This window comes from Callithrix jacchus, chromosome 10 (assembly GCF_049354715.1).
Source record: "Callithrix jacchus isolate 240 chromosome 10, calJac240_pri, whole genome shotgun sequence".
Lineage (NCBI taxonomy): Eukaryota > Metazoa > Chordata > Mammalia > Primates > Cebidae > Callithrix > Callithrix jacchus.
The window spans coordinates 104,451,755-104,475,147 of NC_133511.1; positions in this window are offsets into that span (position 1 = coordinate 104,451,755).

Consider the following 23,393-nt stretch of genomic DNA (forward strand, 5'->3'; position numbering starts at 1 on the left):
ATATAATTAAAAAATTCACAGGAAAGACTGAGAAAATGTGTTTATTAAGGGATATCCATAGTTGAATAAATTATTCATGCCATTTCGTATGTTTGTCTGGACACAATTTCCTTAGTGTCTCTCCTTTTAAAGTTGTCTTCATCTCACCCATTTCTCAAATATCTTATACCCTGCCTCTGTTCTCCCTCTTCAGGGTTTTCTAGAGAACTCAAATTCTTCCTGTGCTTCTCCTCTTTCTTCCGTTATAATTAACCCCCACCATGCTCAATCCTTGAAATATGACAATACACTGAATCTTCTAACCCGAGAACCTATTAGGTTATTCTGCCACAAACAGTCTCATTAGAAATAATTCAATTTATAGTATTTTAATCTCATTTTCATACTGTTTCCATCACCTACAGGAGCCACTCAAACTTGTTCTTCTTCCTCCATTCAATCCTTACATTTTATTTCCAAGAAAAGGCCATTTCCCCTTTCGTTGTAGATAAACTCCCGTTTCACTGTATTCAGGACTTTAGTTTATTCACTAAACCTACTTTCTCTATTATCATTCTGAGTAGTATATAAGCCATGTTATGGAATATTTTATCTTAACAGAAAAAAATTTTTATATACCTCTAGCTTCAGCTATTACAGTTTTCTCTCTGCTTTTCTTCAAATGAAAGTCCAGTAATTCCCTTTTATTTTGATATATCGGTGGATACCTGAAATCACAGAGAGCATGGAACCCTATATATACTATTTCTGTTATAAACATACATACCTCTCATTAAGTTTAATCAGCAGATGCAACCTATCCAGTGAGTTTTATATTTTTTAGTTCAAACCTATTTCTGAATTTGTGTGCTCTCTCGAATTTGAAGTAAATGACTTTGTGTTACTTGTTTCAGGGACTTTCTGCTAAAGTTGTCACATAAGCTCAATGTATTCTGACACAACACATTATTGTCTATAGAAACACGTTTCTGTTTATGTCTTCCATCCACAAATTTAATGCCTTTTCCATCGGAACTAAGCCCTTATGCACTGTGGCCAAAACTTTTGCAGTTTGGGGTGTGATAGCAAAACTAGCACAAACTTCTATTACCTTCTTCACAATTTCACAGATACAAAATGCGTTCTTACTATAGATCTTAGCAACCTCAATGTATGACTTCTTTTTTCTTCATTAAGTCAAAATTTTTTACATTTTCACTTATAAAAAGTATTTTACAGCTTGACTTTGGAATATCTAAATTGCCAGTATGACTACTCTTGCACTTTGGGGACATTACTACATCAAATAGGGTTAGTGGAGCATATGCTCTGTGATATGTGACAGTTTATCTGATAAGGGTGATTGATTAACAGCCAAGTAGCTTAGACAGTGTGGATACACTAGACAAAGGGATGATTCATATCTAAAGTGAGGGAGTAGTTATATTCCTATTTTTTTATTTTGTTTTAAAATATAAATATAACACGTGTTTTTGACTTATTGAGTTTATCATAGATTACTGCCATTTACAATGGATTCAAAAAGAATAAAATACACATCAACTTAGCAAAAAAATGCAAGATATATATGTAACATTATTGAAAGAATTTAAAAAGAATTTAAATAAATGGACCCACATCTTATGTTCATAAATTAAAAGCTATTAATGTAAAAGTGGCAATCATTTCAAAACCAATCTTCAAGTTAGACACTATCCCACTCATAATCCTAGCTGGCTTTTTTGGAGAAACTGACAAGCTAATTTTAAATCTCAAGGGCCCCTGAGTAGTCAAAACAATTTTGAAAATGTACAGAAATAAATGACGTATACTTCTGATTTCAAATAAATGGAAAACTACAGTAATCAAGTCTGTGGGGTAGTGGAATAAGGACAGACACACAGATCCGTGAAATAATATTGGAAGTGTAGAAATAAACTTTCACATTTATGCTTGAATGATTTTTGACAAGGATTTAAAGACAATTTAATGAAGAAAAGAATAGTCTTTTCAACAAATAGTGCTGGAAAACTACGACTTTTGTACTTCCAAGTAAAAATTCCTTAGAGTACTTTAACACTTATTAGTATCCTTCATTTTATTTTTCTTATGCATTTTAAATTGTTACCATTAATTTATAGCTTCAAAATTTAGTGTTTTTCTTAACATGGTTTTCCATTTTTTTTCTAAATATCTAAGCTTTCCTCTGTTTTTTAAAATTTCATCTTCTTTTTAGATATAAAAATATCTTTGAATTTTTATTTCAATTAGGTCTGATAGCAGTTGTTTTTTCTCTTTCTAAAAATGTCTTTATTTTGCTTTAAATTTTAAAATTATAGGTTGAGATATAATTTACATGACATGTGATGCACCACTTAAAAATATAAAATTCAGACTGTATTAGTATATTCACAGATTTGTACAACCATTACCACAATAAATGTTAGATTATTTTCATCACCCCAAAAAGAAATCTCATACTCATGAACAATCACTCCCATTTTATCCAAGATGCCTGACACTAAAAAAATTCTACTGTACTTCTAGGCTTTACAATTTTGCCTTTTCTGGACATTTCTTATACATTGAATCAAAGAACATGTGGACTAGGTGCTTTTTACTTAGTACATTACATTTTTACTTAGCATAATAACAGTTTAGGGTGCCTAACTAATGCTTGGGCTCTAACTTTTTTATTGAATGCTGAATGCCAAGGTTTTAGCTTCTTAGCAACACAATATGAGAGTATATGAAACTGGTATATATATATATATATATATATATATATATATATATATATTTTATCTTCTACCTCTTCCTAATAATTTAATTTAAGAGGAGCACCAAGGAATTTTACTACCAAAAATGGCACATGATGTACTGTGGAGTAATGCTTCCACTGAGAATATCTTTAAATTCTTTTAAAAAGAAAAAAATGAAACTTAACATATAAGGGTTTTAACAAAGCAGTAGGACTTGTGGAGCTAATATACTAAAATGGTGAAAATCCAGAGACAAGAGCCCAGCATTGATGAACATGTTTCCTACAGGTGTCTGCCAATTTTGACTAAAAGAATAAGAAGGTAAACATATCTTTAGACAAATTCACTGAGGTGGTGATGTTGAAGGGGTGTAAAATATTCATATTCAATATTCACCAAGAAAGAGAGCCCTGAAAAACAGCCTAATATTATTCTAAATACATGTAAAAGAGCTTGGCTCTACTCTGCCTAAAAATATTTTTATGTAAATTATTCTCTCTGAAAACCCTTTTCCTATACTTAGTCAGTGTATACTTAGTATATGCAATCTATTAATTGTACTTCATTTAAAGTATTTCCTTGTCTATGGTAACGTCCCGAAGTACTTAAAAATCACACTTATTTTAAATAAGCATCCATAAGTTTCTGTATTACTTTATCTTTAAATAAAATAAAACAACACAATCACAAAGCAAATCTAATTAATCAAACATTCCTCTTTTCAGATGGAATCAACTTGCAAGTGGAGGCATGTTTTAAAGTGAATACAGTCTAATTCTACCGTCTCTAACTGAAATAAGCATAGTTATTCTATGCAGGAAAGTATAATAGCTGCCAAAATTAAAAACTATCTCTGCCATTTTTTAATTAGTGTCCTGGTTAAAGCATTGTAATGAGAATAACCACTTTGAAATATGGCCTAAATTTAATCAATGTCTCTCAGCTCCTGCTTAGTGATGAGGTATTCTTTTTGTTTCCTTGTAGCCAGGAAAAGAAGCAAACTGATACTGATAGTACACACTACCAAACACTGGGTCTCTCTCATATGTATTATCTCATTTAATATTCATGGTATTCCTGCCAGGAAGTTATCATTTTTCTGGAAGGAATTTTTAGCATAAAGAGGTCGCCAACATTCACAGTGATACTGCTGGGAAAGTCACTCTGAATTTGTCAGAAGAGATTAGAAGTATGGTAGACAGGACTGGAAAGTACTGTTTATGACACAGAGAGCTAAATAGTCTATCTAGGTGGAAAGGTTTGAGCAGGCTTAACATTTCAATATATTTCACAGGTGCTAAATTTAATAAATTAGAGAGCAGGCAATAAGAAAATTGAAAGATACTATGAGACTACTGGAACTATGGTGCACCATTAGGGGTTCATCTATCGTTTATGGATATGTTTGTAAAAATGAAATTTAGGGGCTCTTGTTAAAAGTTAGTAGAACACATAGACAATAATTCAAAAACGATTTAGCCATGGAACTCAATCTTCATGTAAAGTATATTTTGGAAGAAGATTTTAAGTTTAAATTAAGTGTTTTAGTTATTGTTGTACATTGACCACTTAAAAATACAGGACGTGGTTGCCAAAAATTTAGTGAGAAAATATAAGAGGATAGTAAAGAAAAGTCTTGAGAGTAAATTTGTTACAATTCCATAATCCCACAATTACACTGGAGAAACTAAAAGCTGGAATTAGATAGATTGATATGGACTGAGATAAAAGTTACAGTATTTTATAAATTCTCACATATGGAGGGCTTATCAATAAATATATATTCTATATGTTTTTTATATAACTCCATATTCCATAAAACAGGAGTTATATAAATAACATAGAATATAAATTTTGACCTTATCTTATATTCTTCCTATGAATACCATTCATGAAAAATCACCATTCATGGAAAAGAATATAAGATAAGGTCAAAATTTTTATAGAGTCAGAGTAAATCAGTTTATCATACATTTTTGATTATTAACATTTGAAATTAAATTCCATCCTATTTATTTAGTATAGTAATATATTCAATGTCATTTAAAACTACATGCAGAATCATATAGTAGGAGTCCAGCTTCCTTGACTGAGAAGATAAATATTCCCAAAAGATATATTATTCCAATATATACAATGAATTTATATTAAATAATTTGAATAGATTTTAAGGAAAACTTCTGGGTAACAATTACTCAAACATTATATTTTAAAATTATTGTTTCTCTGGTGTCTGATGTAAGAAAACTATTTCCCAATTTCCAGACCCAATCAGCTAGTGAAAAATTGTCACTGGATGTACAATCACCAGCTTCGATCCATTGTTTGATTGACTGGAGACTGTTCACTGAAGTAGGCATCTGTTAATGAGGTGGGTAAGGCAGGGTTTGGGAAAAAATTGAGAATGACAATAACCTTGTGTGTTGAACAGCATTATAGTCATTTTAGAGGTGATAAAGAGATTAGACACCAAAGTCCTAAGTATTTAAATGACTTATTCAAAGTTAAACAACAGCGAGATAATCAATTTTAGCTTTGAAACAAAATCATTTTATTCTGAATTTAATATAGCTGCCTCTTGACATTGTATTTATGAACACTGAAACAAAATGTTAGCTCATTCTAGTTTATACTGTAAAATGTTCAATGTGAGAAATGCAAACACCTTTGTAAAAATTCAACTAAAATCTTACTTTTGATTCTTCCTGTCTTCTTAAAATAGAAAATTTTGCCTAAAAAGTATATGTACATAGATATGTTCTAATTTTCTTCCTTTTGTAGTCAGGGCACAATTTGGTAGCACAACTTTCACTTTTTAGTGTGCTCTTTATTAGAATACAGTGTCCAAAGTGATCAAAAACTTTCTTTCCAAAGCACCACACTGAACAAATTTTTCCTAAAAGAAAGCTAGTTTAGAAATGCAGAGGATAATGGATAAATGATTCAAAAAGAAGTTTTTGAGAACAAGTTTTTTACTTACCTACTCAAGTTCCCCTTGCTGAGAGTAACTTTTGTGAATAAATAGCATGTCATGTCTGGATCTGACTGGAATTAAGGAAGATTTTTCTCAGAGGGATATATAAGAGTTTCTTTACTTCTTGACTCTTCTTTATCCTAAGAAAATATCTTTTATATAGAGAGGTGAAGCCAACTGATCTCTGTCATTTGATTTAATTTTAGCCCTTCAGTCACAAGCAATGCCCAGTGAACTGCAGATCATCATCAGTCCAGAACAAGGCCACACATGGAGACAAAGCATGATGAATAGTCTGTTACTATAACCCAGAGGAGCTGACCTTGGCATTGGTGAGACCCAAATTAGTATCAAAGCTCATATTTCATTGAATATCCTCTCTCATAGCCATAGCTTTGACCAGACATATGGAAGCTAAGAAAATAGCCTCTTAACTTTAGCAAATATGAACTCACTCATATAAAACTTTTACAAATAATTGAAGTATATAAAAGAGTTTATTCGAAGGTTATTTTTCATTCTTTTTTCTCTTATTTTAGGACTCAGATGCTAAACAATTTCATTGTAATATTAACAATTACATGATTCATGGTACATGATTTTAGCAGTCTTGGTTGATACATAACAAAAATTTAGAAGTTTTTGCAAATAGACTCCATTATATTTCAAGTAGTATTTACTTAATGATTTTTTAAAACAAATTCGGACAAACAATACTTACCTGGCTTCTAGAAAACTGTTCCACTTTATACGTCAGTACCTTTCATTTACCTTCTAAATAAGTCCTAGAGAAATAAATTCAGGACAATTTTAGTTTGCCTGAGTGCATGTATGTGCACTTATGTGTGTTCCATCCTAAAACCATCTTTGTGGACAGTCCAATTCTAAAATGTACTTGGAATTCTGGAAAATTGTTGTATGACATTCTGCTGAAGTTTAACTAGTGAATCCATTTATACAATCTCTTTGGATAATGTATGCATATTTTCCTTTTTCCAAATAAAAAGAAGTAAATGGGATATGAGTACCTTTTCAAATGCTAGTATCAGAAGGTTTTTTTAAAGGTCAGTTTTGCTGATACAATTTGGAGTCTATTATGAATAAATTGCTCTTTCTCATATATCTTAATTATATGTTATGCTACCTAATTTCTACCATTTCCCCCGAAATTTGAATAGAGGTGTTTAAAGTCTTGGCTAATAAAAGAAAAAATACTGCATTTATTAATTTTAAAAGTAAGTTTCTTTAGTAAATTTAAATTATACAATGTAACAATATATTATTAATAAAAATTAGTTCTCCTAATTATTTTCTTTCAAATGATTGTCTCCATTACAAAGTCCTATATATTTAAGAAAGATATTTAATGATGAAGAAATTTCCAAAGAAGCTTAATAAAGCTTCTGTCTTGGCCTGTCTTATGCTGCTGTAACAGAATGCCACAGACTGAGTAATTTATAAAGAACATAATTTTATTTCATCACAGTTTTGAAGGGTAAAGAAACCAAGATCAATAGGCTGGCATCTCACAAGGGCTGTTCTGCTACCTCATCCCATGGCAGAATGGGGAGGGGCACAAAAGGATGAGGCCAAACCATTTTTTTTTTAAATTCCACTTTGTAGTAATAATGCCATAAATAAAAATAATGATCATCTTTTACTCCCTAGGTATGTCTACAATATCATCCTAGATACTTTATGTAATTCAATCTGTACAAAAGCATTATGAGGTAGGTACTTCCTGTAACTGCCACTTCAGATGATGAAAATTAACTTTGAAAGTTTGGGAAACCTAACTCTTGGTCATTCATGTAGCATGTGGATGAGTGGGTACAGATTTTATATGCAGCTATATTTCTCCCAAGCTGCTCTTCTGAACTATCACATCCTCCTACTATTGGAAAGCATAGGGATAACTGACTAGAGAAAAAAAAAGTTTCTAAGTGCATACAGATGCATAAATATAGTGATCTTTCAAGTATAAACTAGAATATGCAAGAGCTGCCTACTCTAAAGAATCTCACAGTAACTAAATAATCTGCTCCTATCTTTTTATAGGTTTTCCAAGTTGGTTCAAACTAATACAAACTTTCTGGATCTGATCCAGTAACCCGCAATGCATACAGGGTATGAGAAATAATAGCTCAACCTCACTTTTCTCTGGATAGATTTCTGGATATGAGTTTCATGTCTGTTGGCATCAAATACTAAAACCCCCAGTAATCCCAATGCAGAGGTGCAACAAGACAATTTTAGCTACAGCCTCATGCATAAAATATAGCTCAATTTATATAAAAAAAGTTTTCAGGAAACATATTGGGATGTCTATTTACGTTTTAATGGGATATGGGTCTTGGGGTACATTTTATATTATATAGAACTAATTTCCTAGGAAAGTATTTTGAATCCTGCTGACATTTTGCCTCAGTGGCTCTCAATCATTTAAATATAACATTTTAGTTTACGTAGTCTTCCAACATATTTAATTTCGTTCTGAAACTCAAAAATTAGCCCCTAGAGTATAAGTGTAACATGTAAATATGCATCTTAAAAAATGTCAGAAATAAAGGATCAATGCCAATAGAATGAGAGAAACATATTAATAATTTTCACAACTACTTACAGAGCAGTTTGGAAGGAGCAGCCTGACGGAAGCTCAACCATTTCTCTTGCACTATGATCCTTGAATCTGGGAGAGATTTAAAGTGATGAGGTCACTAGTATTTTTTAATATGCCCCACTCCAGTTAGATCCTTGTTTTTTTTCTTCAGTGTGACATAAACCTATAAAACACTCTTTTATTCAATCCTGCTCCTTTTTATCTGGGTAACACCTATGAATTAAAAAAATAATTTATGCAATATGCATAACTTTTTTAATACAGTTGAAGCCTCGCTGTGCATGAATTCCCTCCTCAGCATTATCTCTTCACACCTTTCAGAGAAATTCACAATCTTGAATCTGTTTTATCATTAGCAGCATATCTTTATAATTGTCTTTCTACCTATGCATTGTTTTGAATGTTTTGATAATACTTAATGGTATTATTTTATACATATATATTCATATCTATAAAAATTAACTCACTGTTCTTTTCAGCAACAAATTTTGACCAATTTTCAGCAATGAATTTAAGCATTTAAATTGATTTAACTTATTTTAATTTCCATATAGTCTATTATTGCAAAAACATTCCTGTATTGTTAAGTTGTTCTCTTCTTAAACATTTAAATTTTTTCTAGTTTATAATAATACAGTGTCGATCTTGTGCATGTCTCCTTGTTCACGTATGTGGAAAATTAGTGAATAAAGTGGAATGGTTGAATTAAAGATTATTTGAATATACGAGTTGTCTAGATATTGCTCTGCCTGTGTTTCCCCACGGTGCATTTAGGCCAATTTACTTAGCTTCAGTCAATGGATGAGCACATTGGATTTTTTATTTTTCATTTCAAGTGATGTTTGCTGAAAAGTTTATATTGTACTTATATGATATTTTGTGTTATGTAGCACTTTTGATCTGTTCTAAATACTAATCTATGTTCAGTTATAGGCATTGGAAGTATTTTCTTCCAAATTTGTCTCTAAAACTAAATTATGACATCTTATGACAAAGTTCTTCTTTCTTGATATTGCTTGAATGTATTCAAATCAGGAAACTCCTTTAAAATTTTATTGTGAAATAATTTTAGATTTTCACAAAAATTGTAAGGATGTTGTAGAGTTTCTATATATCTTCACTCAGCTTTCCATACTGTAAATATCTTAATGAATCAGGGTATATTTTTCAAAACTAAGAAATTAATATTGGTCAAATACCACTAACTAGCCTACAGACTTGATTCCACCAAGTGTTTTAGTAATTCTGTTTTTCTTTGCCAGGATACCAGGTTGCATTAAGTCATCTTTTCATAGTCTTCTTCAATCTGTGACATTTTCTCATCCTATTCATATTATTTATAACCTTAATGCTTTTGGAGAGTAATTATTAAGATTTTGTAGGATATTTCTCAATTTGTGTTTGTCTGAAGTTTTCTCATGGTGAGACTGAGTACATGGATTTTGAGAAAACTGTCCAACTCATTGCATCAAACCAGGGGTATATGATATTTATGACTTGCCAAAAAGATACCTGAAAGTGTGGAAGCACCTTTGGAACTGGGTAACAGGCAGCGGTTGGAACAGTTTGGAGGTCTCAGAAGAAGACAAAAAAATGTGAGAAAATTTGGAACTTCCTATAGACTTGTTGAATGGCTTTGACAAAAATGCTGATAGTGATATGAACAATAAGGTCCAGGCTGAAATGTTCTCAGATGGAAATGAGGAGCTTGTTGGGAAATGGGGCAAAGGTGACTTGTTATGTTTTAGCAAAGAGACTAGTGGCATTTTGCCCCTGCCCTAGAGATTTGTGGAACTTTGAACTTGAGAGAGATGATATAGGGTATCTGGTGGATGCCCCACTCTCCTGGCATCAATTTACTGTAGTAGTTCATTTTTAAACTGCTGATAAAGACATACCTGAGACTGCACAATTTAAAAAGACAGAGGCTTAACTGGACTCACAGTTTCATGTGGATGGGGAGGCTGCACAATCATGGCAGAAGACAAGGAGTAACAAGTCAAATCTTATGTGGATGACTGCAGGCAAAAGAGAGTTGTGCAGAGAAGCTTGCTTTTTTAACATCATTAGATCTCATTAGAACCATTCACTATAATGAGAAGGGCATGGGAAAAACCCACCCCCCTGATTCAATAATCCTCCACCAAGTCCCTCCCATATTATGTAGGAATTATGGAAGCCACAGGATGAGATTTGGGTGGGAATACAGAGTCAAACCATAACAATGACCAAATCTGGAAATTTAATGTACAACATGAGAACTAAGATTAACAAAATTGCATTGTTTTTTTAAAACAAGTTTTAGAGTGAAATCAAAGAACATAAATCATCTAAAACACTTAGAACCTTACACAGGAAGCCATTAGTTGATGTCAGCTAAAGAAATCTTTCTTCACCATGGTAAACTTGCTGGAGATTCTTGTAAAGCTCTATTTGTTAATTTTTATCTGAAAGGAATCTAAGTTACTTTAAAGGATTAAACTCATTAAAACATCTGTGTAAATAGCTGTTTAACATATCTTTTCCTAGTCTTAGATAATTTCCCCTCTTGAACCAAATATCAAATGGTTGAGAAGCTCTTAAAGTAAGGCTGATTCATAGTCACTTGCCTCTAGTTCTTAAAAAGTGCAGCCTTCTACAGCTCTACCAGTGGACTGCACTGCCTGAAGTTATGTTTTATGGTATCTGTGTCTATTGCAAATCATAACCTGCTAAAGCAGCTTTCACTAGAACCGTTATTTTCCTTTCTGAAAGATAAATAGCAAAAAGTTAGAGGACAGAAGGAAACAACATTGTTTTTATACCTATGAGGTTATAACAAAATAAATATAAGTTGATTTGGTGCATTAAAGAATGAGAATCAAAAGTTTATTTTAATAACTATAAATCTACTTTTCTTAATTTGATAGGAAATAATTACTAACCATTTATTTCTGCCAATTTCTGGGCAGTGGACAATCTTGTGTCCACACGTAAAGAACAGTAGATAAAAGTTTACAATTGGAGAAAACAGGAAGTAGGCAGAATCATGTTGCTTTATTTGTTAAACTATGTAGATATTAATCCAGTTCCCTATTGGGTTAATTCCCTGTTGGGTTCCCTATTAAAGCACAATAGATCTAAGCTAATGTTCTACAAATAGATTACTAGGACACTGAGTGGTAAATTTACATGCATAAGAAGAGACCGTGAAGCCCTGGAGAATGTACAGGGAGCAACAGTTAAGACAAATACCTGTCCAGAGTCAAGGAATATAAAGCAGGATCAAGAAGGGTAGAATAAAATGAGTAGCATAAGTCCAAGGCAATACTCTTAAAGAGAAAGAAAGGATATCCTCAATGGTTGAAGTATGCAGGTAAGATCAAGCAATTGTATTGAAATTATACATATCAAAAAAGGTTAAAAATCTCTGTTAATGAAGGCAATGTAGGCATTATTTCTATAAATGTTATATGATTGCTGATAAGCTGATAATCAGTTGTGGTCATCTGGTTTGATATGACTGATAAGTATATATATATGTGAGATGAGCTGGATGGCACAAAGACTATAAGGAAGCAGGAACAGAAGAGGTATAATATGGAGACTATTTCTAAGAAAATCACTTCTAATCAATTAAAAAATACTTGAATTTTTTTTTGAAATTGATTAAAAGTTACCGGAAATATTTGTTTCATTAACTATATATGGTAGAAAAACAGTGCAATTTAAAAATTCTTTTTGAATTAATTAGATCTATATCAAATAATACTATACTTTCTTTAGAGGAAAGTTCTATGTTATACTAATAAGACAATTGGTGTCATGATTTGTATACAATTTAATAAAGGAAAAGGGCTTGATACGATTTGGATGTGTTGAAATGTGACCTTCAATGTTGGAGGCAGACGTAACGGTAATGGCAGGAACAACTGTCATCAGGTGGCTGCAGCAGGGAGACTCACAGGGACTGCATGCTCCATAACGCCCACAGGAGCCGGGGACAAGCGGGAGCCCTCTCCCTTCTGAGTTAGGGCAGGAGCTCCCTAGGTGCCACTGCAGCCACCCAAACCCCAGCTGTAGACCAAGGCTCTGGCTCTATGGAGCAGGCAGGAGCTCCACCCCCTGGGCAGTGCTGCAGCTGCCCAAATTGTGGCAGCAGATCCCAGCCTCCTTGTGCTCTTGGTGGGGTCTGAAGCAGGAAGGATCCCTGCCCTCCCGGCTGGAGCTGCAGTCACCAGATCCACAGCTGCAGACCTGGGCCTCCCACTCCATGGAGCAAGCAGAAGCTGGGGACAAGCGGGAGCTCCACCTTTCAACTTGGTGGGGAGGGAGCTTTGCAGATACAACTGCAGCTGCCCTTTCAGGCAAAGGACCTGAGCATCCCTGCACCCTCAGAGGCCCAGGAAGCCCCTACAACACTCCCAGAAGGCTCAGGTTTGTCTGTTCCCACTGCCTGACCTCTCTCCACTCTAGGTACTGGCTCTGACTGAGGCTGAGCCTGGGTACTGTCACTGCCTTGCTGGGTATGCACATGCTTGGAGCACTTTCCTGCCACCTTGCCCCCTCCAGAATTGGGGCACCCATAAGCATGATAGGGGAAAGTGAGAAAGGGCTGAGGACAGCTTGGTGCTGGCCCATAGGTGCCTCTTAATGCCAGCAGCCTGGGCCCATGGACAGCCCCCAGGCAGACAGGCTCCTGGATGGAAGGGGACAGGTCCCCAGTAAAGCCCCACCTTTAGACCAGGGAGGGGCTGAAAGCTGGTGGCCTGGATGTCAGTACTGCTTACTTGAGTGGGGACTTGTGGTGCTTTTTCAGGCTGACCCATGGTTGCTTTTGGACCAATTGGCATGCACTTCCCTAAGGTCTATAAAAACCCTGTGCTCATCCAGAGCAGGGCAGAGGACAGAGAAAATGGGACTACCAGCTGAAGAGAGGAGCTACTCTCTACTAATAGCAGGAGATGATGGGATGACCGGTTGTAGAGAGGAGTTACCCTCTCTGCTGAGAGCTTCAGAGACCTGCAGAGACTTCAACTTCAGAAAAACCAGTTGTAGAGAGGAGCACCTCTTCCAGGGCCTCTTCTCTGCTGACAGCTGAACACTCAACAGGACCACCAGCCTACAGAGAGGAGCTGCCCACTGCAGGTCTCCTCTGAGCTGTTCTGACACTCAGTCCTCTTCGTCTTGTTCACCCTCCACTTGTCTGCATACCTCATTCTTCCTGGACACAGAATAGAACTCAGGCAAAGATGCCACCGGCCACAGTGGTTACTGGCCAGAAAATCAACACCCCAAAGATCCCATAACAGTGGGAGGTGTTTAAATCAAGGAGGCAGATCTCTTTTGTTTTTTGTTTGTTTTTGTTTTTATTTTTTGTTGTTGTTTTTGTTGTTGTTGAGATGGAGTTTCGCCCTTGTTACCCAGGCTGGAGTGCAATGGCGCGATCTCGGCTCACGGCAACCTCCGCTCCTGGGTTCAGGCAATTCTCCTGCCTCAGTTTCCTGAGAAGCTGGGATTACAGGCACGCGCCACCATGCCCAGCTAATTTTTTGTATATTTTTAGTAGAGACGGGGTTTCACCATGTTGACCAGGATGGTCTTGATCTCTTCACCTTGTGATCCACCCGCCTCGGCCTCCCAAAGTGCTGGGATTACCGGCTTGAGCCACCGCGCAGATCTCTTATGAATATCTTGATTCCGGCCTCATGGTAGTAAGTTCTCTATTTGTTCATGCAAGAATTAGTTGTTTAAAAGAGCTTGGAACCTCTTCTCTCTCTTGTTTCTTCTCTCACTATGTGATATACCTGCTCGCTCCCCTGACATGAGTACAAGCTTCCTGAGGCTTCACCAGAAGCCAAACAGATCCTGGTGCCTTGCTTGTACAGCTTACAGATTCATGAGCCAAATAAACCTGTTTTCTTTATAAATTAGTCAGGTAGTCTTTTATAGCAATGCACAATGGACTAACACAGGGTTTATGTGATGAAAAGATTTTCTTGAAACCTAATTTGTGTTGTTTTCTAGGGACTATGTATATTAAGTGAAGTGGGTGCAAGAATATTTGATCGATGTAAACCCATGTAAGATATGAGAGGCAGGAAAATCATTCTTAAAAATAGAAATATACAATGTTAGAAATGTTTGCCATTGAGAATTAGCAGAACTCTGCCTGTGATTCACACACGTGTCCACTACAACCTCAATATTTATCTAATAACACTGTTGTTAAATCACAAGTCATTGCTGTTAATAAATTATTAGAGGTAGAAATATAGCTAATTAAATTATTGAATTATGTCATCTCTTTATCAAGTTACTATTGAACATAGTAGATAATGTGTATGCCGTCCATTAAGAGACAGCAATGGTCTTCAAACAGGTAAGATATTAATCTTACCATTTTATATTGAGTAAAGTAAGTCTCAGAAAGATTAATTGGTTTAAATCTTTCATTTTATGGCGTTTGAATCTACATAGTCTTCCCAGATATGGCGATCAGGTTAATCAAATAGATTTCTTTTTTTTTTTTTTTTTTTGAGACGGAGTTTCGCTCGTGTTACCCAGGCTGGAGTGCAATGGCGCGATCTCGGCTCACCAACATCCGCCTCCTGGGTTCAGGCAATTCTCCTGCCTCAGCCTCCTGAGTAGCTGGGATTACAGCAGACACGCACCACCGTGCCCAGCTAATTTTTTGTATTTTTAGTAGAGATGGGGTTTCACCATATTAACCAGGTTAAACCCTGGAGGCTGAGGTTGCAATGAGCCAAGATCATGCCACTGCACTCCAGCCTGGGTGACAGAGTTAGACTCCATCTAAAAAACAAACAAACAAAAACAGAAATCCTACCATAAGGGTTTTTATTTGTTATGGTCACAGGTTGATTGAAGTTAAAATTTTATTTCTCAAGTCGTGACTGTCCATCTTGATTATTTTCTGAGATACTGCTTCAGAGAAACAGAAACCAGTATCAAGTTTGAATAGGTTTTCCCACCACTGCAATTGCATATATTTTTCTTATGACAAACATGTTATGAACAGCATGAGATTGGGATTGCTATTCTCTGTTCTCAAACTGGGTGAGATGTTCCCAGAAAGAGAGAATACATCATTTTAAGACAAACCACTTATCTTAAAATGACTGAGAAATATGAGTAAATTGGAAACTTGCTGATGGTCAAGATTTGGTGGAGGAAGGAAAAACAAGATAAACCAGCAGGGGTAAAAAATAAAATAGGGGAACACAATTTAGAAATAAAGTAAAAAGAAAGAGGAGAAAGAAAGGAATGAAGAGAAGTTTTTAAAAAGACCAAAAAAAATAAAAGAAAGAAAAAGAGGCAGAGAATATAGGAAAAATGAAATCAGAAAAGAGAGAAATCTAAAGAGATTAAAATATGAAATGGAGCTGAAAGCCGAAATAAAGTTTGAAGAATATTTTAGGAAACTGTGTCCTCTAAGATTGAGGCAGATAACGAGATCAGGAGATTGAGACCAACCTGACCAACATGGTGAAACCTCCTTTACTAAAAATACAAAAATTAGCTAGGTGTGGTGGCACACACCTGTAGTCCCAGCTATTCGGAAGGCTGAGACAGGAGAATGGCTTAAACCCAGGAGGCGGAGGTTGCAGTGAGCCAAGATTGTGCCACTGCACTCCAGGCTGGGCAACGGAGTGAGATTCCTTCTCAAAAAAAAAAAAATATATATATATATAAAACCATGAAGGACAATGTAAAGAAGCTTAAGGTACAGGTTTTCAATTCATAGTTTCAGTTAAAGTTAATAAGATATAGTAAAAAAAAAGCCTCAATTTTTCATGATATTCCTTAGCTAAATTTGATACTAAGATTGAATATGGTAATTCCAAAGCAAACTGCTCAGAAGAGTGCTTAATGTCCAGTAACTGCTCAATAATTGTTGGATATTATTATTATTATTATTATTGAGACAGAGTCTCACTCTGTCGCCAGTCTGGAGTGCAGTGATGTGATGTCAGCTCACTGCAACCTCCACCTCCTGGAATTACATACAGGTGCCCACCACCACACCCGGCTAATTTTTCTATTTTTAGTAGAGACAGGGTTTCACCGTGTTAGCCAGGATGGTGTCAATCTTTTGACCTCGTAATCTGCCTGTTTTGGCCTTCCAAAATTCTGGGATAACAGGCGTGAGCCACCGTGCCCAGCTGGATATCATTTTTTATGATCTAGTTTAGAGTTTCCTCAGACTGTGACAAACCAAGGCAGAATATATTTAAACCTAAATAAATTACAGGCAATAATCTGCAAGTGAAACAATGTTCTAAATATTCCATATCCTGAGATATATATTTTAATGCTCTACCTTTTCCACAAAAATCTTAGAGTAATAAGACTCTTAAATTCTTAAGATTCTTGGCTCATCCATCTGTAGACTGTACAAGGAAGGCACCAGCATCTGCTTGGCTTCTGGTGAAACCTCAGGAAGCTTGTACTCATAGAAGAAGAGAGAGAGGGAGAAGGTGTATCACAGTGAGAGAAGAAACAAGAGACAGAAGAGGTTCCAAGCTCTTTTAAACAACTACTCCTACATAGACATATAGAGAACTTATTTGTTACCATGAGGCCATAATCAAGACATTCAAGATTCTTAAATCATATTTATCCATAATAAAATGTATGTGATTTTATTTCAAAATTACATAATATAGAGAATGAAATGTTATCCTTAAATAAACATAAACTTCCAGTGTAAATTTAGTGGTGATTTTGAAGAAATCACCAAAACATGTGAGCAAGACTAAGTGGCTTCCAACATACCTCTAATAGAAATTCCTTCTTGAATTTTACCAATTTCTTTAAGAAAATAAAATAATTTTTATTTTAAGAGAGTGTTTCTTCACAGGACTAGGGTTTATTTTTTTCCCATGTAGTTAAAGGAATGTCTTTAGAGATAAGAATTGCGCAGCTATTTTAATGACTTATTTTCAGCAGCATCATTCACATTTTCTGTGTATCCATTCAAAGACACAGGTGCAAACATTTGCTTGTCAATTATTAACAATCAGTGAGACGGTTCTTCAAAGAGTTTGAAAAATGGAAAGAGCAAGAAGAAACCAAATGGAAATTATTATTTGTCTTGTCATTATAGGAGAGTGAAATACATGAAAGAATACAATTTTTTTATTTTAAAATTTTATTTTTAATTGCCATGTCATAATTATATCTATTTCTGGGGTACAGTGTGATGTTTCAATACATGTTTACATTGTATAATGACCAAGCCAGGTTATTTTGCTTATTTATCACCCAATACATTTCTCATTTCTTTGTGGTAAGGACATTCAAAATACACTCTTCTACCTTTTTTGAAATATACAATTAAATATTATTAACCATGGTCACTATGTTGTGTACTAGAACACCAGATCCTATTCCTCCCATCTGACTGTAGCATTGTACACATTGACCAATCTCTCCCCACTGCTAGTTCCCCCACTGTTTTTTTCAGTCTCGAGTTTGGCAGTTAGTGAGTTGCTAAAGGTCACTATTCTACTCTCTGTGAAATTATTAATTATTAGATTCTATATGTAAGTGAGATCATCTGGAATTTTTATTTCTGCATTAGTAAACATAGTGCCCTCCAAGTTCACCCATGTTGCCAGAAATGGCAGGATTTCATTCATTTTTAGGGACGAAGAGTATTCCTTTGTGTATGTATATCACACTGTCATTATCTGTTTAACCATTGATGAAAACAGGTTGATTCCATATCTTGGCTATTGTGAATAGCGATGGAAGAAAATAGGGCAAACACTTTATGACACTGATCGGGGCAAGGATTTTTTGGATCAAGCCTCAACCAGAAAGGCAACAAAAGCAAAAATAGACAAATGGGATCATATCAAACTACAAAGCTTCTGCAAAGCAAAAGAACCAATACACAAAGTAAAAAGAAAACCTACAGAATGGGAGAAAATATTTGCAAACTATCCATCTGACAAGAGGTTAATATTCATAATATAATCAATTCAGTAGCAGAAAAACAAATAATCTGATTTAAAAATAGGCAAAAGACCTGAATAGGTATTTTTTTTTTTTCAAAAGAAGGCAAATAAATGACCAATAGGGATGTGAGAACATTCCCAGTAGTAATCATCAGGGAAATGCAAATCAAAACCACAATGAGATATCATCTCAAAAAAATAACAAATGCTGGCATACATGTGGGCAAAGTGGAATTCTTATTCACTGTTGGTGGGAATGTTCATTACTAATGCCATTGTAGAAAATGATACAGAAGTACTTCAAAAAATTAAAAATAGAACTGTTTTATGATCCAATAATCACATTTCCTAGTATATAGCAAGATGAAATTAAATGAGTATGTCAGCGATATCTATACCCTCATGTTTAAAACAGATTTATTAATAATAAAGTTGTCAGCAAGCAAAATTTAAGCCATTTGCAATGGAGAGCACATTGATTCACTGTGGTTCAAAGTCCTTCAGAATTAAATGCATTACCTCTCCCATTAGAGTTCATTGAAACATGCAGCTCTCATATCTGCCTTGCTCTAATTCTTGTGATAACCTACAATTGAAAGGGTTATGATTTTTGTCCAACTCAGTACAATTCCTAAGTTGGTGTTTTTTATGTTCACCTATCAAGTTTCTTGGAACCTCTCTTATTCTGTTGGTACTTAGCAGTAATTTTTATGCATTCTGAATTATCAGGTGCTATATCTGTTTTGTCTACTCTAAATGAAGGGAAATATGTCTGTGGAGCCCGCGGGACCAAGCACTGTCTTTAAGGTCCTTTTGTTGATATCTAATTCTTACAGCAATCTTGAAAGGTGAGAATTTCAACCCATTTCACAAATGAGGAAACTGAGTTTGGCAGTTAGTGAGTTGCTAAAGTTCATTTAGTTAGTGCTAAAATTATTATCCATTCTATTATCTTGATTCACTGTTTTTTGTTTTGTTTTGTTTGTGTTTGTTTGATTGGTTGGTTTTTGAGACAAAGGTTCACTCTCGTTGCCCAGGCGGGAGTGCAATGTCATGATTTTGGCTCACCGCAACCTCTGCCTCCTGGGTTCAAGCAATTCTCCTGCCTCAGCCACCTGAGTAGCTGGGATTACAGGTATGCACCACCATGCTCAGCTACTTTGTAATTTTTTAGTAGAGTTGGGGTTTCTCCATCTTGGTCAGCCTAGTCTCGAACTCCTGACCTCAGGTAATCTGCCTGCCTTGTCCTCCCAAAGTGCAGGGATTATTGGGGTGAGACAGTGTGCCTGGCCGATTTCATAGTTCTTATGCTTTTAAGAATACCTAGTTTTTCAATCAGAAGAGGAGATCATGAATTAGTGTAGAGGTTTATTATTTAGGATTCAAGCTTCTTAGTCTTTTCTATGTTTTAACTAATTATAAGCCCCTTTTCTTGGCTGTCACCATAATCACAATTCTGAGTTTAAAATTGTGGAAGCTTTTTGCAGTGTCTACAGTTTATTTTGAAATATATGACTTACTATTTATTCAAGTTATGTGGGGGCAATTTAGGTTAAGCAATAATCCAGAGCAGCTAATATTCTATAAAGAAAGCACTATCCACAGGCAATCTGTCATCGATTTATCAATGAAAATCCAATGTTTTGCTAATTACGCTAATGAATGATTAAAAATGGGTTTGAAACAGTAAAAATAATATGTAGTTTTTTGGTATGATGAGAGTATTAGAAATGGAATACCTCTGGCAAAATTAAAGGTATTCATATGGTTGTAGATTGACTGGAAACATTTTGAAGATGGCCCCTAGTATTTTACCAACATAGGATAAGAATTCAGCAAAGCCACCATACTTGTACTCTCAAGGATGTATCAGAATGTTTGATTCCTAACTAGACATAACGTTCACCTGCAGAAGATTCCTGCATGCTAGATGCTAACTAAACATCACAGAACATTGTTTATGGAAGTTTGTTCCATCTGCCACGAGAACAGAGTGCGCAAAAGGACAAAATGAGGGGATTTTACCCAGCAGTTTGTTAGTGAATATTTATTTTGTAAATGTTATTTTTAATCAGACAATTTATTCTTTAGGCTTACACTTTTTAACCTGAAGGTGTGGGGAGCATAGGTACACTTTATTCACCTAAAATATTGTTGGTGCCTACTAATTACTTCTTGAAAATAACTTCATAGAAGTACAAACTCAAATTGCCTTAAGGCAGTTTGCAACAGTTTGTGCAGCGACCCAAATGATGCTTTCAATATATTTAGAAGCAGGAAGCAAACACTAAAATGTCTTTTAGTTTTGGGGAGATAGTCATTTTTTTTCTGGTATTAAACACCATAAAGTTGACTATTTAACTGTCAAATTTGTGTCTTCTTTTTCTTTTTTTTTTTCAAACCTTTTGTTTTTAATGGCACTCTCATTGGCATAATTCCCTATTATACAGACACACTTACACCTCATAAAGTAATTTACTGACTAAAGGATTTCTTATCACTTCTGCTTCCTTACAGCCGGACTGAAGTTTCTAATTATGACAACATGGAGAGGAAAAACATCTGTGCTGCCAGCATCACACAGCAGCTTCCAGTAAGTGAAGAAAAGAGCCTTCAGAAACTTTAAATATTTGAGGGATTTAATGAAATTTTGCTACTAGTGTCTCCTTGAATAGTCTTTTAGGAGGTGTGTGCACACAACAAAATTAGTAGAAAATTAAGAAAAAGAAGAAAAGAACCATTTAGTGTACAATGATTTTTCATAGTCATTTGCAGCCCCATGAGTAAGATTTAATAGATCATTGTTAAAGATACCAAGAAATCCTTCCATTAAATTCTATAGGCTTAGCTATTGATTCATAAAGACATTGCAAAATGTATTAGATTTAAGTCAGATCCGTGGACCAATGTTCCTTAATTAACATCCTTAATGCATAAACACCTCCATTGTTCTCTATATTATTCAGAAAAATCCTAAAATCATTATTATGAAATGCATAACCCTTAATGATGAAAGGTGAAAATTTGAACCATCACCTTATTGGTTTCAAACTAAATCTGAGCTAACCCAGAACTGCAAACTGTCGGCTTTCTAGCTGGAGCCCCTAGCTCCCTAGCAACTCACTATATTGATTTCTTAGTCACAGAATCTTTGCTTGCATGAAACTGTGCACAGTGGCAACTGGCAGAGAGACACTACCGGTGGCCAAGTGGTTATATTGTAATGACTACATCTCGAGCCACTATACTTTTCTATGATACTAATAAGTGAGTTGTATAAAGCAGATGAACAGGTGAATAATCATATCATCAACATTCTCTTTGATTTGTCTTGCAAGTGAGATAAAACGCTATCATTGTGGTAGAGTTTGGATTACCTTCAAAATATTTTACCTTAAACTGTACTTGTACTCACTAAAACCTACCCATTCCTACACATCAAATCCAGACAGCCCCAAAATACATCTCTATAGTTTATTATTAGCTACCCGACATTTTCTTACACCAAAATACAATCTGCTGCAAGTCTGGAAATTTCTCAGTAAAATACAAATTATTTATAAGAAATGTTAAATAAAACTGTTCATATTGCTTAATCTAAAAATGACAATTTTTACATTTGTAGATTTTCTCTGAACATACTGTAGAGCAAATGTACAAATAAAAATATATGAGAAAAAACATATAAAATAGCCATAAAAAGCCAAGTGTGCTGGCTCTTGCCTGTAATCCCAGCACTTTCAGAGACCAAGATGGGCAGACTGCTCGAGCCTAGGAGTTCCAGGCCAGCCTGGACAACATGGTGAATTCCTATCTCTACAAAAAATATAACAACAACAACAATTAGCTTGGTGGCATACACCAGTGGTCCCAGCTACTTGGGAAGCTGAGATAGGAGGATCACTTGAGCCCAGGAGGTTGAGGCTACAGTGAGCTGTAATTGTGTCACTGCTCTCCAGCCTGGGCAAAAGAGTAAGACTCCATGTCAAACAAAGGGCCATAAGTATGTAAAGCCTTATTCTGATGTAAAATATAATAATTATAATTTGATTATACCTAGCCCTTATATATTCTTTGATCTAGTCCCAGAAAAAAAAAAAACTGCCAAATATTTAAAGGCACCATATTTTTAAAAAAATAATATGTACATTACATTTATGGGACCCTACTTGTAGCCATTTGTATTTACCCTTGACTATTTATCAGGCATGGGTTTCCTACCAACTTCCAAGGTGGTTCAGTATTCCTGTTCTCTATCAGTATGCATGTGACATGATGCAGCAGATACATTCTGAGCTTTTTCAGGTAAAAGAGTCATGATGACCAAATATAATCAAGTTATAGCAGAAGGAATAGTGTGCTCAGTGTCAGAAGGCCTAGATGTGGCTCCTGAACTTTTCATTTACTGTGTGTGTGAATGAATGGTGATGAATGGTGATCACTTTACTTACCTAAGCCACAATTGTCTTCTTTGTTAGTGGTAAATAATAATGCTAAACTCATTTTTATGCAGAAAAAATGTGTATGTCAAAGTGTTTTGGAATTTCCAATATATAAATATTAGATATTATTGTTGATTGTATTCTCCAGTCTCAGCATATATTGGAAAATTTTAGAATAAATCAAGGTCATTTAAGTCATACATTGTATCAGATTTATTTCAGGCAAATAGAAGTAATCACTAGGTGCTCCATATGTGCCACAAACCAAGCTAAATACCTTACATGGATGATCTTAGTCAAAACTCAGTAAAAACCTTTAAGAAAAGTATTACCATAATTCCATTTATATTAAGTCACAGCAAGCTTAGTTAACTCACCCAAATGTTGAACTAACATATTAAAATAAATTGAGCCATTTTTTTTAATGTAGGCTAAGAAGCTGAAGTACTTTGACAGCCAGATAGAAGGAAGTAAGTCTTTTACGTGTGGCAATGACTGTTTTCAGAAATAAGACACTTTAGAAAGACAAAATAAAAATGAAAGTGATTTATTCAGTATAAAACATGCAAACAAATTTTAAAAAGTGAATTCCAGTTTCTGAATAAAATCACACATCTCAGGGGTTGCAACGTCTTTAAAGGTTACTTGTCT